Source organism: Ambystoma mexicanum, chromosome 2p, assembly GCF_040938575.1.
Source record: "Ambystoma mexicanum isolate Mex_15411 chromosome 2p, UKY_AmexF1_1, whole genome shotgun sequence".
NCBI classification, from domain to species: domain Eukaryota; kingdom Metazoa; phylum Chordata; class Amphibia; order Caudata; family Ambystomatidae; genus Ambystoma; species Ambystoma mexicanum.
In genome coordinates this window covers 1,001,769,382-1,001,782,206 of record NC_090923.1, presented here as the reverse complement: position 1 = coordinate 1,001,782,206, position 12,825 = coordinate 1,001,769,382, and positions in this window count along the sequence as shown.

Here is a 12,825-nt window from a genome sequence, read left to right as displayed (position 1 = left end):
TACTGAGAAGTTCTGAGCACCAACATGGCTGCTGGTAGTGCATTTCACTATAATGGGTGTTAAATGGCATACCATAGAGAATTCCCCAAAAACAAAAAAGCACATTTCCATCACTGTATGAGGGATATAAACACTAGTGGGACAGCAAGAGTTCACACTGAAAATTCCTTGTTTAGAAGGGTCAGATATGTATGCTTTGCAGAGTCCTTTGAGCCTGTCCCAAACAAGCTATGGGCGGAAATGTGGATTTTCCTTGCATTGAAAAGTGTGTACCATGTGTGAATACAGATGTGCTTCCCTTGGTGGAGAAACCACCCCACTAATCACCAAACATATGCAATTCTGCTACATTATTCAGAGGGGATCAGACTGAAATTGAAATCTCCACACAGATGGTGCCCTATGATATTTAATTTCCCACATGGATGGTGTGTGATAAAGTTGACATGGATGGTGTGTGATAAAGTTAAAGTCTCCACAGATGTGGTGGTTCTTGATGTTGTAGTCCCCACTGGGATGGTGTGTGATGATACTGAACTACCCACTGGGAGGGTGCATGATGATATTGAAGTCACCAGAGAGATAGTGTGTAATGATATTGAATTCCCCACTGGGATATTGTGTGATGATCTTAAACTCTTCCAGAGATGGTGCATGACAATATAGAGATTTCTGCAAATATGGGTGTCATTCTTTATTTATTGGACATTTGTATGGCGCCTATACATGCTTCCAGGTGCCACAAGACAATATGGTGGCTGAGGGTACATGGGAATCATGAAAGTAGAACAACAAAAATTGTTATATTGGTCTTGTGACGATCCTACCGTTCAAGTGCTTGAAAAGGTAGTAAGTGCATGGGGGGAGGTGATAGAGGGATTAGTGTGATATGGGTCAAAACAGCAAGTGCCACAGGGAAAGGGAAGATGAATGCAGTGGACGGGGAGGGCTAGGTTGGGCTAGTCTGGGAAAGGGAGACCAAGGGCAAGTACTGGCAAACGATGCTGAGTGGACTGGAAGGGGAAGGGACCAGCCCCCAGTCACAGCGGAAGAGGGAGACTTTGCACAGGACGGGCAGAGGGAAGGAAGAGGAGAAAAGGAAAGTCTTGAGAAGTTTCCAGAACTTAAGAAGATCCGGCTCAAGTCTGAGGGCGGGAATGAGGTCGTTCCAGAGGAAGGAGCCAGCCTAAGTAAGGGATCTACCTCCCATTCTCTGCCTGGGAAACATTTGACCTGCAGAGAGTTGGAGCCATAGGATCAAAGGGCTCTGGGTGGGAGGTATTTAGGGATAGAAAGCTGGATGTAAAGAGGTCCCAGGCTCCAGATAGCCTTGTGTATGATGCAAAGAGTCTTGAATTTGATCCTTGCAGTCACCAGGAGCCAGTGGAGAGATTTTAGGGCTGGAGAGATGCGGTCCTTAACGCCAAGGATAAGTCTTACAGTCCGATTCTGGATTAGTTGAAGGGAGTAAATGGAGGAAAGAGGCAGAGGCTGTTGCTGTAGTCTAGCCTAGAGAGAACCAGGGCTCTGGAGACGTTGAGCTTCTAGGGGAAGGCAAGGAAAGGTAGAATGACCCTGAGAAGGTGGAGCTGAAAGTTGGACTTCTTGGCAAGGCCCTTGATATATATATATATATATATATATATATATATATATATATATATATATATATATATATATATATATATATATATATAGAGAGAGAGAGAGAGAGAGAGAGAGAGAGAGAGAGAGAGAGAGAGAGAGAGAGAGAGAGAGAGAGAGAGAGAGAGAGAGAGAGAGAGAGAGAGAGAGAGAGAGAGAGAGAGAGAGAGAGAGAGAGAAAAGATAATCCCAAGGTTTTTTGCCTCAAAGGTGGGGGAGGGGAGGGGACCCAAGGAGTCATGCCAGAGAGTGGGAGGGAAACAAGGAGCAGGCATCCCAATGAGAAGGATCTCTGTTTAGCTGCGTTAAGGCAGTGGTCATTGGCGGAGCACCATGACTGAATAGCAGTCGGGCAGCCAGGAATGGTGTGCCACCAATGACCTCTGCCTTAATGCCAGTAAGACTGAGATTCTACTCATCGGCACACCCACTCCCTTCTTCCCTGCAGCTCTCTGGCCAGCCTCTCTTGTCCTTCTTCCTGCTCCTACCTGCAAGGCAAAAAACCTCGGGGTCATCTTCGACTCCACACTCTCCTTCTCTCCTCATATATCTGACGTCTCTAAGAAGTCACACTACCAGCTGCACCTCCTCAGGGGGGAGGGGAGGGGACCCAAGGAGTCATGCCAGAGAGTGGGAGGGAAACAAGGAGCAGGCATCCCAATGAGAAGGATCTCTGTTTAGCTGCGTTAAGGCAGTGGTCATTGGCGGAGCACCATGACTGAATAGCAGTCGGGCAGCCAGGAATGGTGTGCCACCAATGACCTCTGCCTTAATGCCAGTAAGACTGAGATTCTACTCATCGGCACACCCACTCCCTTCTTCCCTGCAGCTCTCTGGCCAGCCTCTCTTGTCCTTCTTCCTGCTCCTACCTGCAAGGCAAAAAACCTCGGGGTCATCTTCGACTCCACACTCTCCTTCTCTCCTCATATATCTGACGTCTCTAAGAAGTCACACTACCAGCTGCACCTCCTCAGAGGTATTCTTCCCTTCCTCTCCTTCCCCCAGACGCTCACTGTCTCCCGAGCCCTGGTTCTCTCGAAGCTGGACTACTGTAACAGCCTCTATCTTAATCTGCCTGCTTCCACTCTCCGCCCTCTGCAACTCATCCAGAACAGAACTGCGAGACTTGTCCTTGGCCTCAAGCCCAGGGACCGTATCTCTCCAGGATTGAAATCTCTACACTGGCTCCCAGTGGCTGCGAGGATCAAGTTCAAAACCCTCTGCATTGTCCACAAGGCCTTCTGGGGCCTGGGGCCTAAATACCTTCAACTCTCTCTTCCTAAATATCTTCCTTCCCGAGCCCTTCGCTCATCCGTCTCCAACTCCCTCAGGGTTAGCCGCTTCTCGAAGCAACGAGCTGGGGGTAGATCTCTCTCCGCGGCAGGGGCCTCCCTCTGGAACAGCCTTCCTGCCTCCCTGAAACTTGAGGAGAACCATCTCCGGTTCCGGAAGCACCTCAAAACCTTCCTCTTTGTCTCTTCTTTCTCTCTCCCTCTCCCCTGCTAAATCCTTCACTGAAACTGCACTGACTCTGCAACTGGGCCACTCTCACCGACCTCGGTCCTGGGCCCAGCCACTCTCCAATTGCACTGCCTCCCTGGCAACCTCTGCACTGCGGTCTGTCTCTGTATCCCTACAGCCCCCCCTTCCCAGCACTTGTCTGCACTTACTTTGCACTTGCCACCAGCTGGCCCTATTTCTTTATTTATTTATTTTATTCTACTTACTTGTACTGCACTTCCCCCTTCCCCTTTCCCCTTGCACTTTACCCTCCCCCTGCACTTGCGCGATCTGAATGACACCTGGCCTAGTAGGATCGTTGTCTGTCTTCCCCTTGTTTCCCGCCTCCCTGCCTCGTCACGCCTTGAAACACTTGTGTATAGGCGCGTTACAAATGCCATATCATATCATAATGCCATATCATATCATATATCATATCATATCAAAGCGGGAAATGAGAGGAGAAGCGGAGACCCGGAGAGGCAGGAAATGGAGGAGCGGAAACCGGAGAGAAGCCAGGTCGAGACTCACGAGCAAGCCGGGAGAAGTGGAACTGACGTTGTGGGAAGCTGCAGAGACGCCAAGAGCGGAGAGCAGCTCCCTGGGCATTTGCATCTGCAGGATCGCGAGGACAGTGCTTACCAGTGCTCCAGGCAAGGCAGCAGCGTGAGGCGAGTTCTGTCGAGGAGGTGTCAAACACCAGATTCTAGACATCCACAACACAGAATGCGTATTTGTCACATACTACATTCACCCAGGACCCACCCACAGGCGTACCCACAACATACGGTCGTTGGGGAAGGCTCCAGCCAGTCTGGTCGGCACTTCCCCACACTATCATATATGGAACTTCCACCCAACAGCCAGTCATGGGGAAGGGACAGAGTCGGGACTTCCCGGGACTTCAGGAAGATCAAGGTAACAGGTGATGGAGGGCAAGAGGCTATGGGGGCCATCTTGTCTCCATCAGGAATCTACCGATTCCAATAACAGGGTCTGGGCATCCCAAAATGGAGGACGCTCAGGGCACCAGTCAATTCAGTACAGAGCTGCCACCAGCCCGTAGCCTGCTCTGTGGGCCACACACAGGTTCCCAAAAACATACACTAGGGGCACAGGGTTGTACCCCCACCCATGGGTGCCATAAGGTGGGAGCTGCACCGACAGGAGTCCCACATGAACGCCTGCGTGGAAAACACGACAGAACACACGATTAAAAAGCAGTAAAGGACAAGGATACGGAGGCCCTGTCCCTCTGACGCATTTCCAGCATCACAGTCCCCCCCAGACAGAGGTGAGGGTTGCCTAATCTCCCACGAGATAGACACCCTCATCCAGACGGTCAACATACCTTCTGGAAAGGCCATCTTCATTATCGTGACTTTTCCCTGGTCTATGCTCTATGGTGAAGTTTACCCCTTGCAGGCTAATGGACGACCTGCGCAGTTTCGGGTTCTCACCCTTCATCTGCATAAGCCACTTCAGGGGCTTATGAGCTGTTTGGACCTTGAAGGTAGACCCCGTAAGGTAGGGCCTAAAATACCTAAGGCTCCAAACTATACTAAAACATTCCTTTTCAACAGTAGCCCACCTAAGTTCTCTACCCTTGAGTTGTCTACTGATGAATATGATAGGATGTTCCCTTCCTTTGTCATCTAACTGGGACAAGACAGCTCCAATTCCAGTGTTGCAGGCGTCATTTTGAACGATAAAGGGCTTGCTGTAATCAGGTGCACACAACACAGGTGCCCTACACAGACTTTCATTCAAGCCATCAAAGGCCCTCTGAAATTCTTCACTCCAATTAACCTTCCTAGGCTGTTTGAGTGAAGTCAGAGCTGTCAGGGGTATAGCTATGGTTCCATAGTCTGCCATGAAATTGCAATAATACCCAGTGAGGCCCAAAAAGGCTCTCACCTGGGTTTGAGTAGTGGGAGTCTCCCAGTCATGTACATCCTGTACTTTACTGGGGAGTGGTTGGATTTGACCCCCTCCTACCTCATGACCAAGATACGTGACTTTCCCCTGAGCTATCTGGCACTTGGTGGCCTTGATAGTGAAGTTAGCCCTTTTCAAGGCCTGCAACACCTTATCCTGATGTGTCAAATGCTCTTCCCAGGTAGAACTGTAGATGGCTATGTCGTCTAATTAGGCCACACAAAAGGCTTCCAGCCCACTGAGAGCATGATTGACCAATCTCTGGAAGGTGGCAGGGGCATTCTTCAAGCCAAAAGGCATGACCCTCAACTGGTAGAGTCCCTCGGGTGTTGAGAACACCATCTTTTCCTTGGCATGGTCCGTCAGAGCTATTTGCAAATAGCCTGAGGGAAGGTCAAAAGTGCTCACAAATTTGGCAGCACCTATGGTGTCCACAACCTCCAATCCTTGATACCTGCCTGGGAACTTGCCTTGGGGACAAGGACCACGGGACTGGACCAGGGACTGGTTGAGGGTTCAATAGCACCCAGATCCACCATCTTGGCGTTCTCAGCCTGAATGTGGTTCTTAACTTTATTTGACATACGGTAGCACCGGCTTTTGACAGGCACACTGTCAGTGTCAATTTCGTGCCTACATCACAATGTAAGGCCTGGTGTCAGTGAAAACAGAGAGGCATACTGCTGGAGGCCCTCTGCTGCTCTGTCATCAGATCGGGAGAGAGATGTATTACCCTCCACTGAGCCATCCTGAGGGTTGCTATGCAGCAAATCGAGAAGGGGCTCACTCTCATCCTCTTCATGCTCTGAAGCTAGCAAGAGACATGAGACTTCTACTCGCCTGTCGAAAGGCTTGAGCCTGTTAACATGCAATACCTCAGGGGCTACGCCAGGGACTCCCATGTCAACCAGATAATTGACTTTGCGCTTCTTGGAGATGATCCTGAAGGGTCCAGTCCACTTGTCTGCCAAAGCTCTAGGCTTGGTAGGCTCCATCTCAAGGATTTCCTGTCCCGGAGTCCAATCCACTTGCGAGGCTTTAAGGTCATGCCAGTACTTATTAAATTCCTGGCTGGCCTTGAGATTCGCTGTTGCCTGACCCATCATCTGTGTCATCCTCCGTCTGAGGCCTAACACATAGTCCCCCACTTGCTTGGCGGGACCTGGAAGGGTGGCCTCCAAACCTTCTCTGATCAAGGCAAGGGGCCCCCTCACGGGATGTCCAAAGAGTAACTCAAAGGGGCTGAAACCAACACCCTTTTGAGGTACCTCTCTGTAAGCAAACAGTAGGCATAGCAGGAGGAGATCCCATTTTCTCATTAGGGGCTCTTCCAAAGCACCCAGCATGCCCTTGAGAGTTTTATTAAATCTCTCAACCAGACCAATGGTCTGGGGATGGTAAGAGGTGGAGAATTTATAGGTTACCCCGCACTCTTTCCACATGGTTTTCATGTAACTAGACATGAAGTTGGATCCTCGGTCAGAGACAACCTCCTTAGGGAATCCAACACGGGTGAAAATGCCCTGGCAACCTCCTTGGCAGTAACAGTCAGAAGGGCTATAGCCTCAGGGTACCTGGTGGCATGATCAACCAAGACCAGGATGAACTGATGCCCACCTGAGGTGGGAGGGGTCAAGGGGACTGACAAAGTCGATACCCACCCTCTCAAATGGTGTGCCAACCACTGGCAATGGCTGCAGTGGGGCAATGACACTGCCTCCAGTCTTGCCAGACAACTGACAAGTTGGGCAGGTCCTGCAGTGCGGCTCCACTTCTTCTCCCATCCGGGGCCAGTGGTAATGGGCAGAGAGCCTCTGCTTAGTCTTTTTGGTACCAAGATGACCAGCTAAGGGCACCTCATGTGCCAACTGCAGCAGGAAGGGCCTGTAAACCTGGGATACCACCAACCTCTTGAGGGCACCAGGTTCAGGCTTAGTGGGCTCACTAACAAGGAGCTCACCCTCCCAATACATCTGGAATGTCCTAGGCACTTCTCCTGTGCCTGGGACAGGGTCTGTTTCCTCAGACCCTCAAGAGAACGGCACTCTCTCTGTCCCTTACAGAAGTCTGCCCGTGAGGGTCCCCCTTCAGCTAGCAAGCATTGAAGGTCGGGTGGTCCTTCGGGTTGAGTACCTCTCCCACAGGAAAGTCTTCTGGCTCGTCTCCCACTGGAGCCTGGACCCCAATGGGTGCTGTTGGAACAGCAGGAAGGAAGAGCTGCACCGCCAGGAGTCCCACATGAACTCCTGTGCGGAAAACAAGACAGAACACAGGATAAAAAGCAGTAAAGGACAAGGATACGGAGGCCATGTCCCTCCGATGCATTTCCAGCATCACAGAGGGAAGCCCTCGATGGGACCAGTGACAATGGCCTTGTGAGAACGGGGTATTCACAACTTTCATCTCTGTCCCCAGTATCCTTCCAACCCACTCAGTTTCCTGTGGCCCCTCACACCTCTATCTATTTCTGTAGAGGATTCCATGCACAAAGATCATATTTGAATGAGGAAGAGGGAGGCTTAGCCACGAGGAGTGCATACCAGTACTGACAGGAAGAAGATCAGGCAATAAGGCATAAGCCCACTGCGGAACCGACATACGCAGTACAGTCTGCTAAAACCCACACCGGTTATAAAAAGGGAAGAAATACTGTGTACATTGTCAAGCCTGTCCTCGAGGAGCGAGGAACCAGACGCTGCTTTCATGGCAAGAGACCGAGGGAAAGATAGCAAGACGCTGCCAGGAAGGGACAGATGTCTCCAGCAGTTCTGAGGAGAAGCAACTTGTCCGGAAACATGGAGAGAGGAAACCTGACCGGTGAAAGCAACATCAGAGAAAAAAGCACAGCCGAGGATGCTAGTGAGAGCGTGTCACTGCAAAGCCGCCGAGAGCAGATCACTGAACGACAAAGCAGCACAGAAGCCACACTCCATTCCCAGGATGGACCAGAGACCGCAACAGCATTTCGCCATGGTAACAAAAGGGTCGGGCCGTCTGGTGGGACGTGAAGGCTACCCATAAAATAGAAAAGAACATTGCAATACGCAAATGTCAAGAAAAAAGGGATATACAACCAAGTGAGGAAACAAAAGCCAACTTTACAAAGTATCCTAAATTGAACAGTACCTGGCAGGAGAGTACACCAGGTCTGTTCAATGGGACATTGAGAAAAGCAGGGGTAGTGAACCCACAAACAAATAAACAACTTGTAGAAATAAGAAGTGTTGTAAAGTAGCCTATGTGGGACAGTACCTGGCAGGAGAGTACACACACCAAGTATGATGAATTGGATATTGGGTGAAAAATGGAGAGAACCCCAAACATAACACAGCAGGGTCTGGGAACCATGTGAGGGCAGGTGACCTCTACAGAAGTGGAATCCTGGGGTCAAGGACCCATACAAGATTGAAGGAACACACAGGCAAGGGCTTGGGGCCCAGAAAAAATTGAGTAGACCCTGAGGCAACCCAGGAGAACATGGGGCTCAAATAAGAAAGAAAGAAAGAAAGAAAGAAAGAAAGAAAGAAAGAAAGAAAGAAAGAAAGAAAGAAAGAAAGAAAGAAAGAAAGAAAGAAAGAAAGAAGTGCAAGAAGTTGTATCAAGGGGTCAGGTACCCACTAACAAAGGAAGAGACAGTTTTTGGAACTCCAAGATATTTATTCAAGTCTGGCAGATAGTGCACCAGACTTAACGCAACAATCTTTGAGCTGGAGAAAGAAGAATACTAAGGGACTTACCTCCTTGAAACTTGGAAAATACGTTTTATTGATCAAAAGGGTCTAGAGTGAAGTCTGGCAGGATAATGAGCCAAACATCATACTCCATTTATGTATGGAGGAGAAGAATAAGAAGCAGAGACTCCCCCTTGAAACTTGGGAACTTTGTTTATACTCACTGTGTTTACTCATTAAGAATGGAAAGTTGTATGTCTACATCCAGAAAGTGAGAATCTCCCTCTGGATCAAGAAGACACCCAGTTTTTCCTTAGTTAGTTGGCATAAGGGACAGAAATACGTTTGCACATAGGATGGTGGTCATCTTGCTTTTCACCACATCCTGAGTCCTTAATGTTTTGTTTGAGCCATTGCAACCCCTCATAGAACTGGGCAAGGTAGATTTTTCCTTTTTGTTTTATAATAAAAGTTTTTGCCAACAAGCAAGCCACCACTGTGTCAGACTCGTACTTCTGCTCCCTTACATTGGTGTGTCACGATGTGAAATTCCCACTGAAGATTTGTCATGGTGTGGATGCAGACCATGATGTGTGATGATGTTCAAGTTTCTACAGAGATATGTGATGTTTTTAATATCCTCACAGTAATGATACATGATGTTTCTACATCACAGCAGGGATGGTTTTTAATGATATTGGAGTCTATGCAAGGATTTAGTGTGATGATACAGATTGACCTAAAGAATGCTATGGGCCCGATTCATGAATATTTGCCCAGCTCAAAGTGAATTTGCACTGCGGAAAAGTGACTTTGCGCTTCCAACACAACCCCTGATTCATGGAACTGTGCAAAAATGACTAAGCGCTGACTTTGCCCAGCAAAAATACACTTTGCACAGTTGCATGAATCAGGGTTTGTGTCGGAAGTGCAAAGTCACTTTTCAGAAGTGCACATTCACTTTGAACCAGGCAAATATTCCATGAATCAGGCCCTTCATTATTATACTGCAATCCTTACACGGTCTAAAATAATATTAAAGATGGCACAAGATTGATGTTCATTTGTGTTAACCATACCAAATGGATATTTTGTTATGATGTTTGGATCCCCAACAGAGGTAGTATTTCATTATATTGAAGTTCCCAAATGAACGATATCTCAAAATGGATGTTGCTTGGTGATAGTAAAAGCATTAGTGGTTTCTAGTCACCTGGCCACGAGGGTCTCCTCCCCAGCAGGGCGAGCTTCCTAGTTCCTGGCATGCACAGTGGAGATGTGCTCAAAGGCGCCTCCATCTCTGCTGCAAAAGAAATAATGATTTCCTTTGTGGCTCGGGGCGGAGGAGCTCTGGGGCCAGGCAAATGGAAACCAGTGATGCTTTTACTGTCACCACATCCATGGGGCCTCCATCTCCTGCTGCAAAACAAATAGTTATGTATTTCCTTTGCAGTGCGAGCTGGAGGAGCGAGGGTGCCTCCATCTCGCGCCACAAAATAAATAATTTCTTTCTGAAGTCCTAGATGCATGCACTTGAACATCAGAAAGAAGTGTTTTCTTTCTGAAGTCCTGCTCCCCCCCCCCCAGAACATGGTGTGGCAAGGTCCCTCCCCCACAACATGGGAACTGCCGGGTCCCCCACTATGGCAATGACACCACAGGTTAATAGGATTACATGTTAGGGGGCAAAGTAGTTCTGTGTTATGTGAAGGCATCATGAATTAAGAAACAGATAACAGATTCACTTTTCTAAAATCAATGTTTTGGGAGTAAGCTGCAGCATAAGCTTCAGTTCTTGGCGTTGCATTCTGTGATGGTGTGCCCACTGGAGCAGTCTCCCTTCTGTGTTCGTTGGAAGAGGGTTTTGTTTTGTTTTTTTTACAAATACTAACCCCTAGCGCATAGCCAGCGGAGTAAGCTGCAGTTTGTGGCTTAGTGGCTCAACAATGGGTCAAGTAACTGTGAGTTAGGGGGAGCAGCCTTGTTGTACTGGAAGTTGCTAATTTTATGCGCAATAAGTTGCCTCCTGCTTTCTTTGATCTCCTTGGTTTCACCCTTTGGATATGAACATTTATGATCTGCGGTCATGTTTGAGCCCCCGGCTGAAGCATTTCTCTGCTCTCTCTACTACTCGTGAGAGGATTCTACCTTCCAAAAAGGCCCTGGTTGTGACACAGCAATTGAAGCAGTTGTCCCCAGTGACAGCAGTGAGTGATTCACGCTCCATGCGGAACAACATGAGCGCGAGATCTTTGAGGTCAAAGAGGTCTTTGCTCCTGTTAGAGGCTGCCACGATAGTAAACAGCTTTGACCCGGTAATTAAATCTCTGGCGTGGAGAGATTTGATGTTGGTGAGATCTCCAGGTTAAGGGTTTTTGTGACACCGTTTCTCTAGGGATCTGATTGAGAATTTGTTGGAGGTGAGCTCAGGGGTGTAACAAGGGACGGATGGTTTGGTCTTAGCATGGTTGATTTTTAAGGGGGCATGAGTGTCCAACGGCTTCATAGCAGAATTGTTGAATAATTCTAGGATGGCTGATGTATTCCCTGTGGTGGGGAAGTCTGCAGTTTCCTTCTAGCTTATTTTACTGGGAAGGTTTTGGAATGGGTGGTGCTAGGTGAGTGAGCATTTAGCCTGAACTTTGTGAGCCGTAGTCGAATGAGTGATCGATTGTGGGATGTCAGCATTGTCAGATCAGTGAGATAGGGTCTGTGCAGGTTATGACAGTGAGTGGATGATGTAAAGACCAAGGGTGTCATTACGAGGTTGGAGGTAAGTAACTGTCTTTACCGGCAAGGAGCAAATGTTGTGTCCATGTAGGTAAGAGCCGCTAATAGAGGGCTATTACGACTTCGCAGGCACGAGCTATGCGCCATGCCGGTAAAGACATTACTGGCATGCTGCTAAAGTCCCGAAAATGGACCTTAGCAGCATCATGTATAGCGCAGATTGCACTACCGGCATGAAGCAAGACGGCATTAGCGGTCACCATTAATAGCGGTGACCGCTATCAGCGGTGAAGCGGAACCGGAAGTAGCGTCATTGCACAGGAACAGGAAAGAGCACAGCGGCCATCTTTAAAAGCCCAATCCATTGCTGTCCTCAGCAGCCAGGACCTGTAGTATACTGCTGTGTGGCAAAATCAATCCACAACAACAATACTATACCCAAAGCTGTGAAAAAGGGCATCTCCCGCCAGCGCAAGGAGCACTTTAATGAAGATGAGCTAACCATGCTTGCAGAGATCCTGGCAGAGAATGCCGATGTGAGGGAAGCTGTCATCAGAAAGAAGCAGATCTGGGCACTAGTGGCAGAAAAAGTCAGCGCGGTTGGCAACACCCCCCGCACAACTAAGGACTTTAGGAAGAGGTGGAATGAAGTGCGCCTGCGAGGCTGCAACATCCTCTCGGCAAGCAGGAGCCAGGCCATGGCAACTGGCGGAGCAGAAAGCTCTTCCATTAAGCTGTCCCGGTGGGAGGAGATATGTACAATCCTCATTGGCATGGAGGCCATTTAAGGCGTTGGTGATATGGAGTGTGGCGCAACATCATCGGCGGAAGTAGGTGAGTGTCCTAAGAAAACACTGATGCATAGTCTGATGATAGTCCACCAATGTGTCTGTCTGAAGAGGCAAGCCATGCCCTAATACACACACATTCCAAGCCTACTTGTTGTCCGCAGTACAGACACATGCAGATGCCTGCAGCAAGACAATGCCATACCTTACACAAACCACAGCAAGTTGTTAATGGCATAAGTCACAATGCATGCAGCCTACACAAATATGCATGTCACATAGCATACTTCTGCCCCAACATGAGTGACCCCGACGGATGCCTGCATTACCCACCCATATAGCAAGCAACGTGATCATCCAAACTCCACTGCCTATTACCCTCTATTATGTAGATGAGCAATTATACAAATGTATGCATGATGCTTCTCAAACCATCACTCATGCCGTCCCTCTCTTCGACCCATACTAACCTCTACAGCCGACCACACCCCGTAAGAGGGCCTGGGATGAAGACAACAGGCCTTCCACCTCAAAAGCCCAAGACAAGCCTCAGC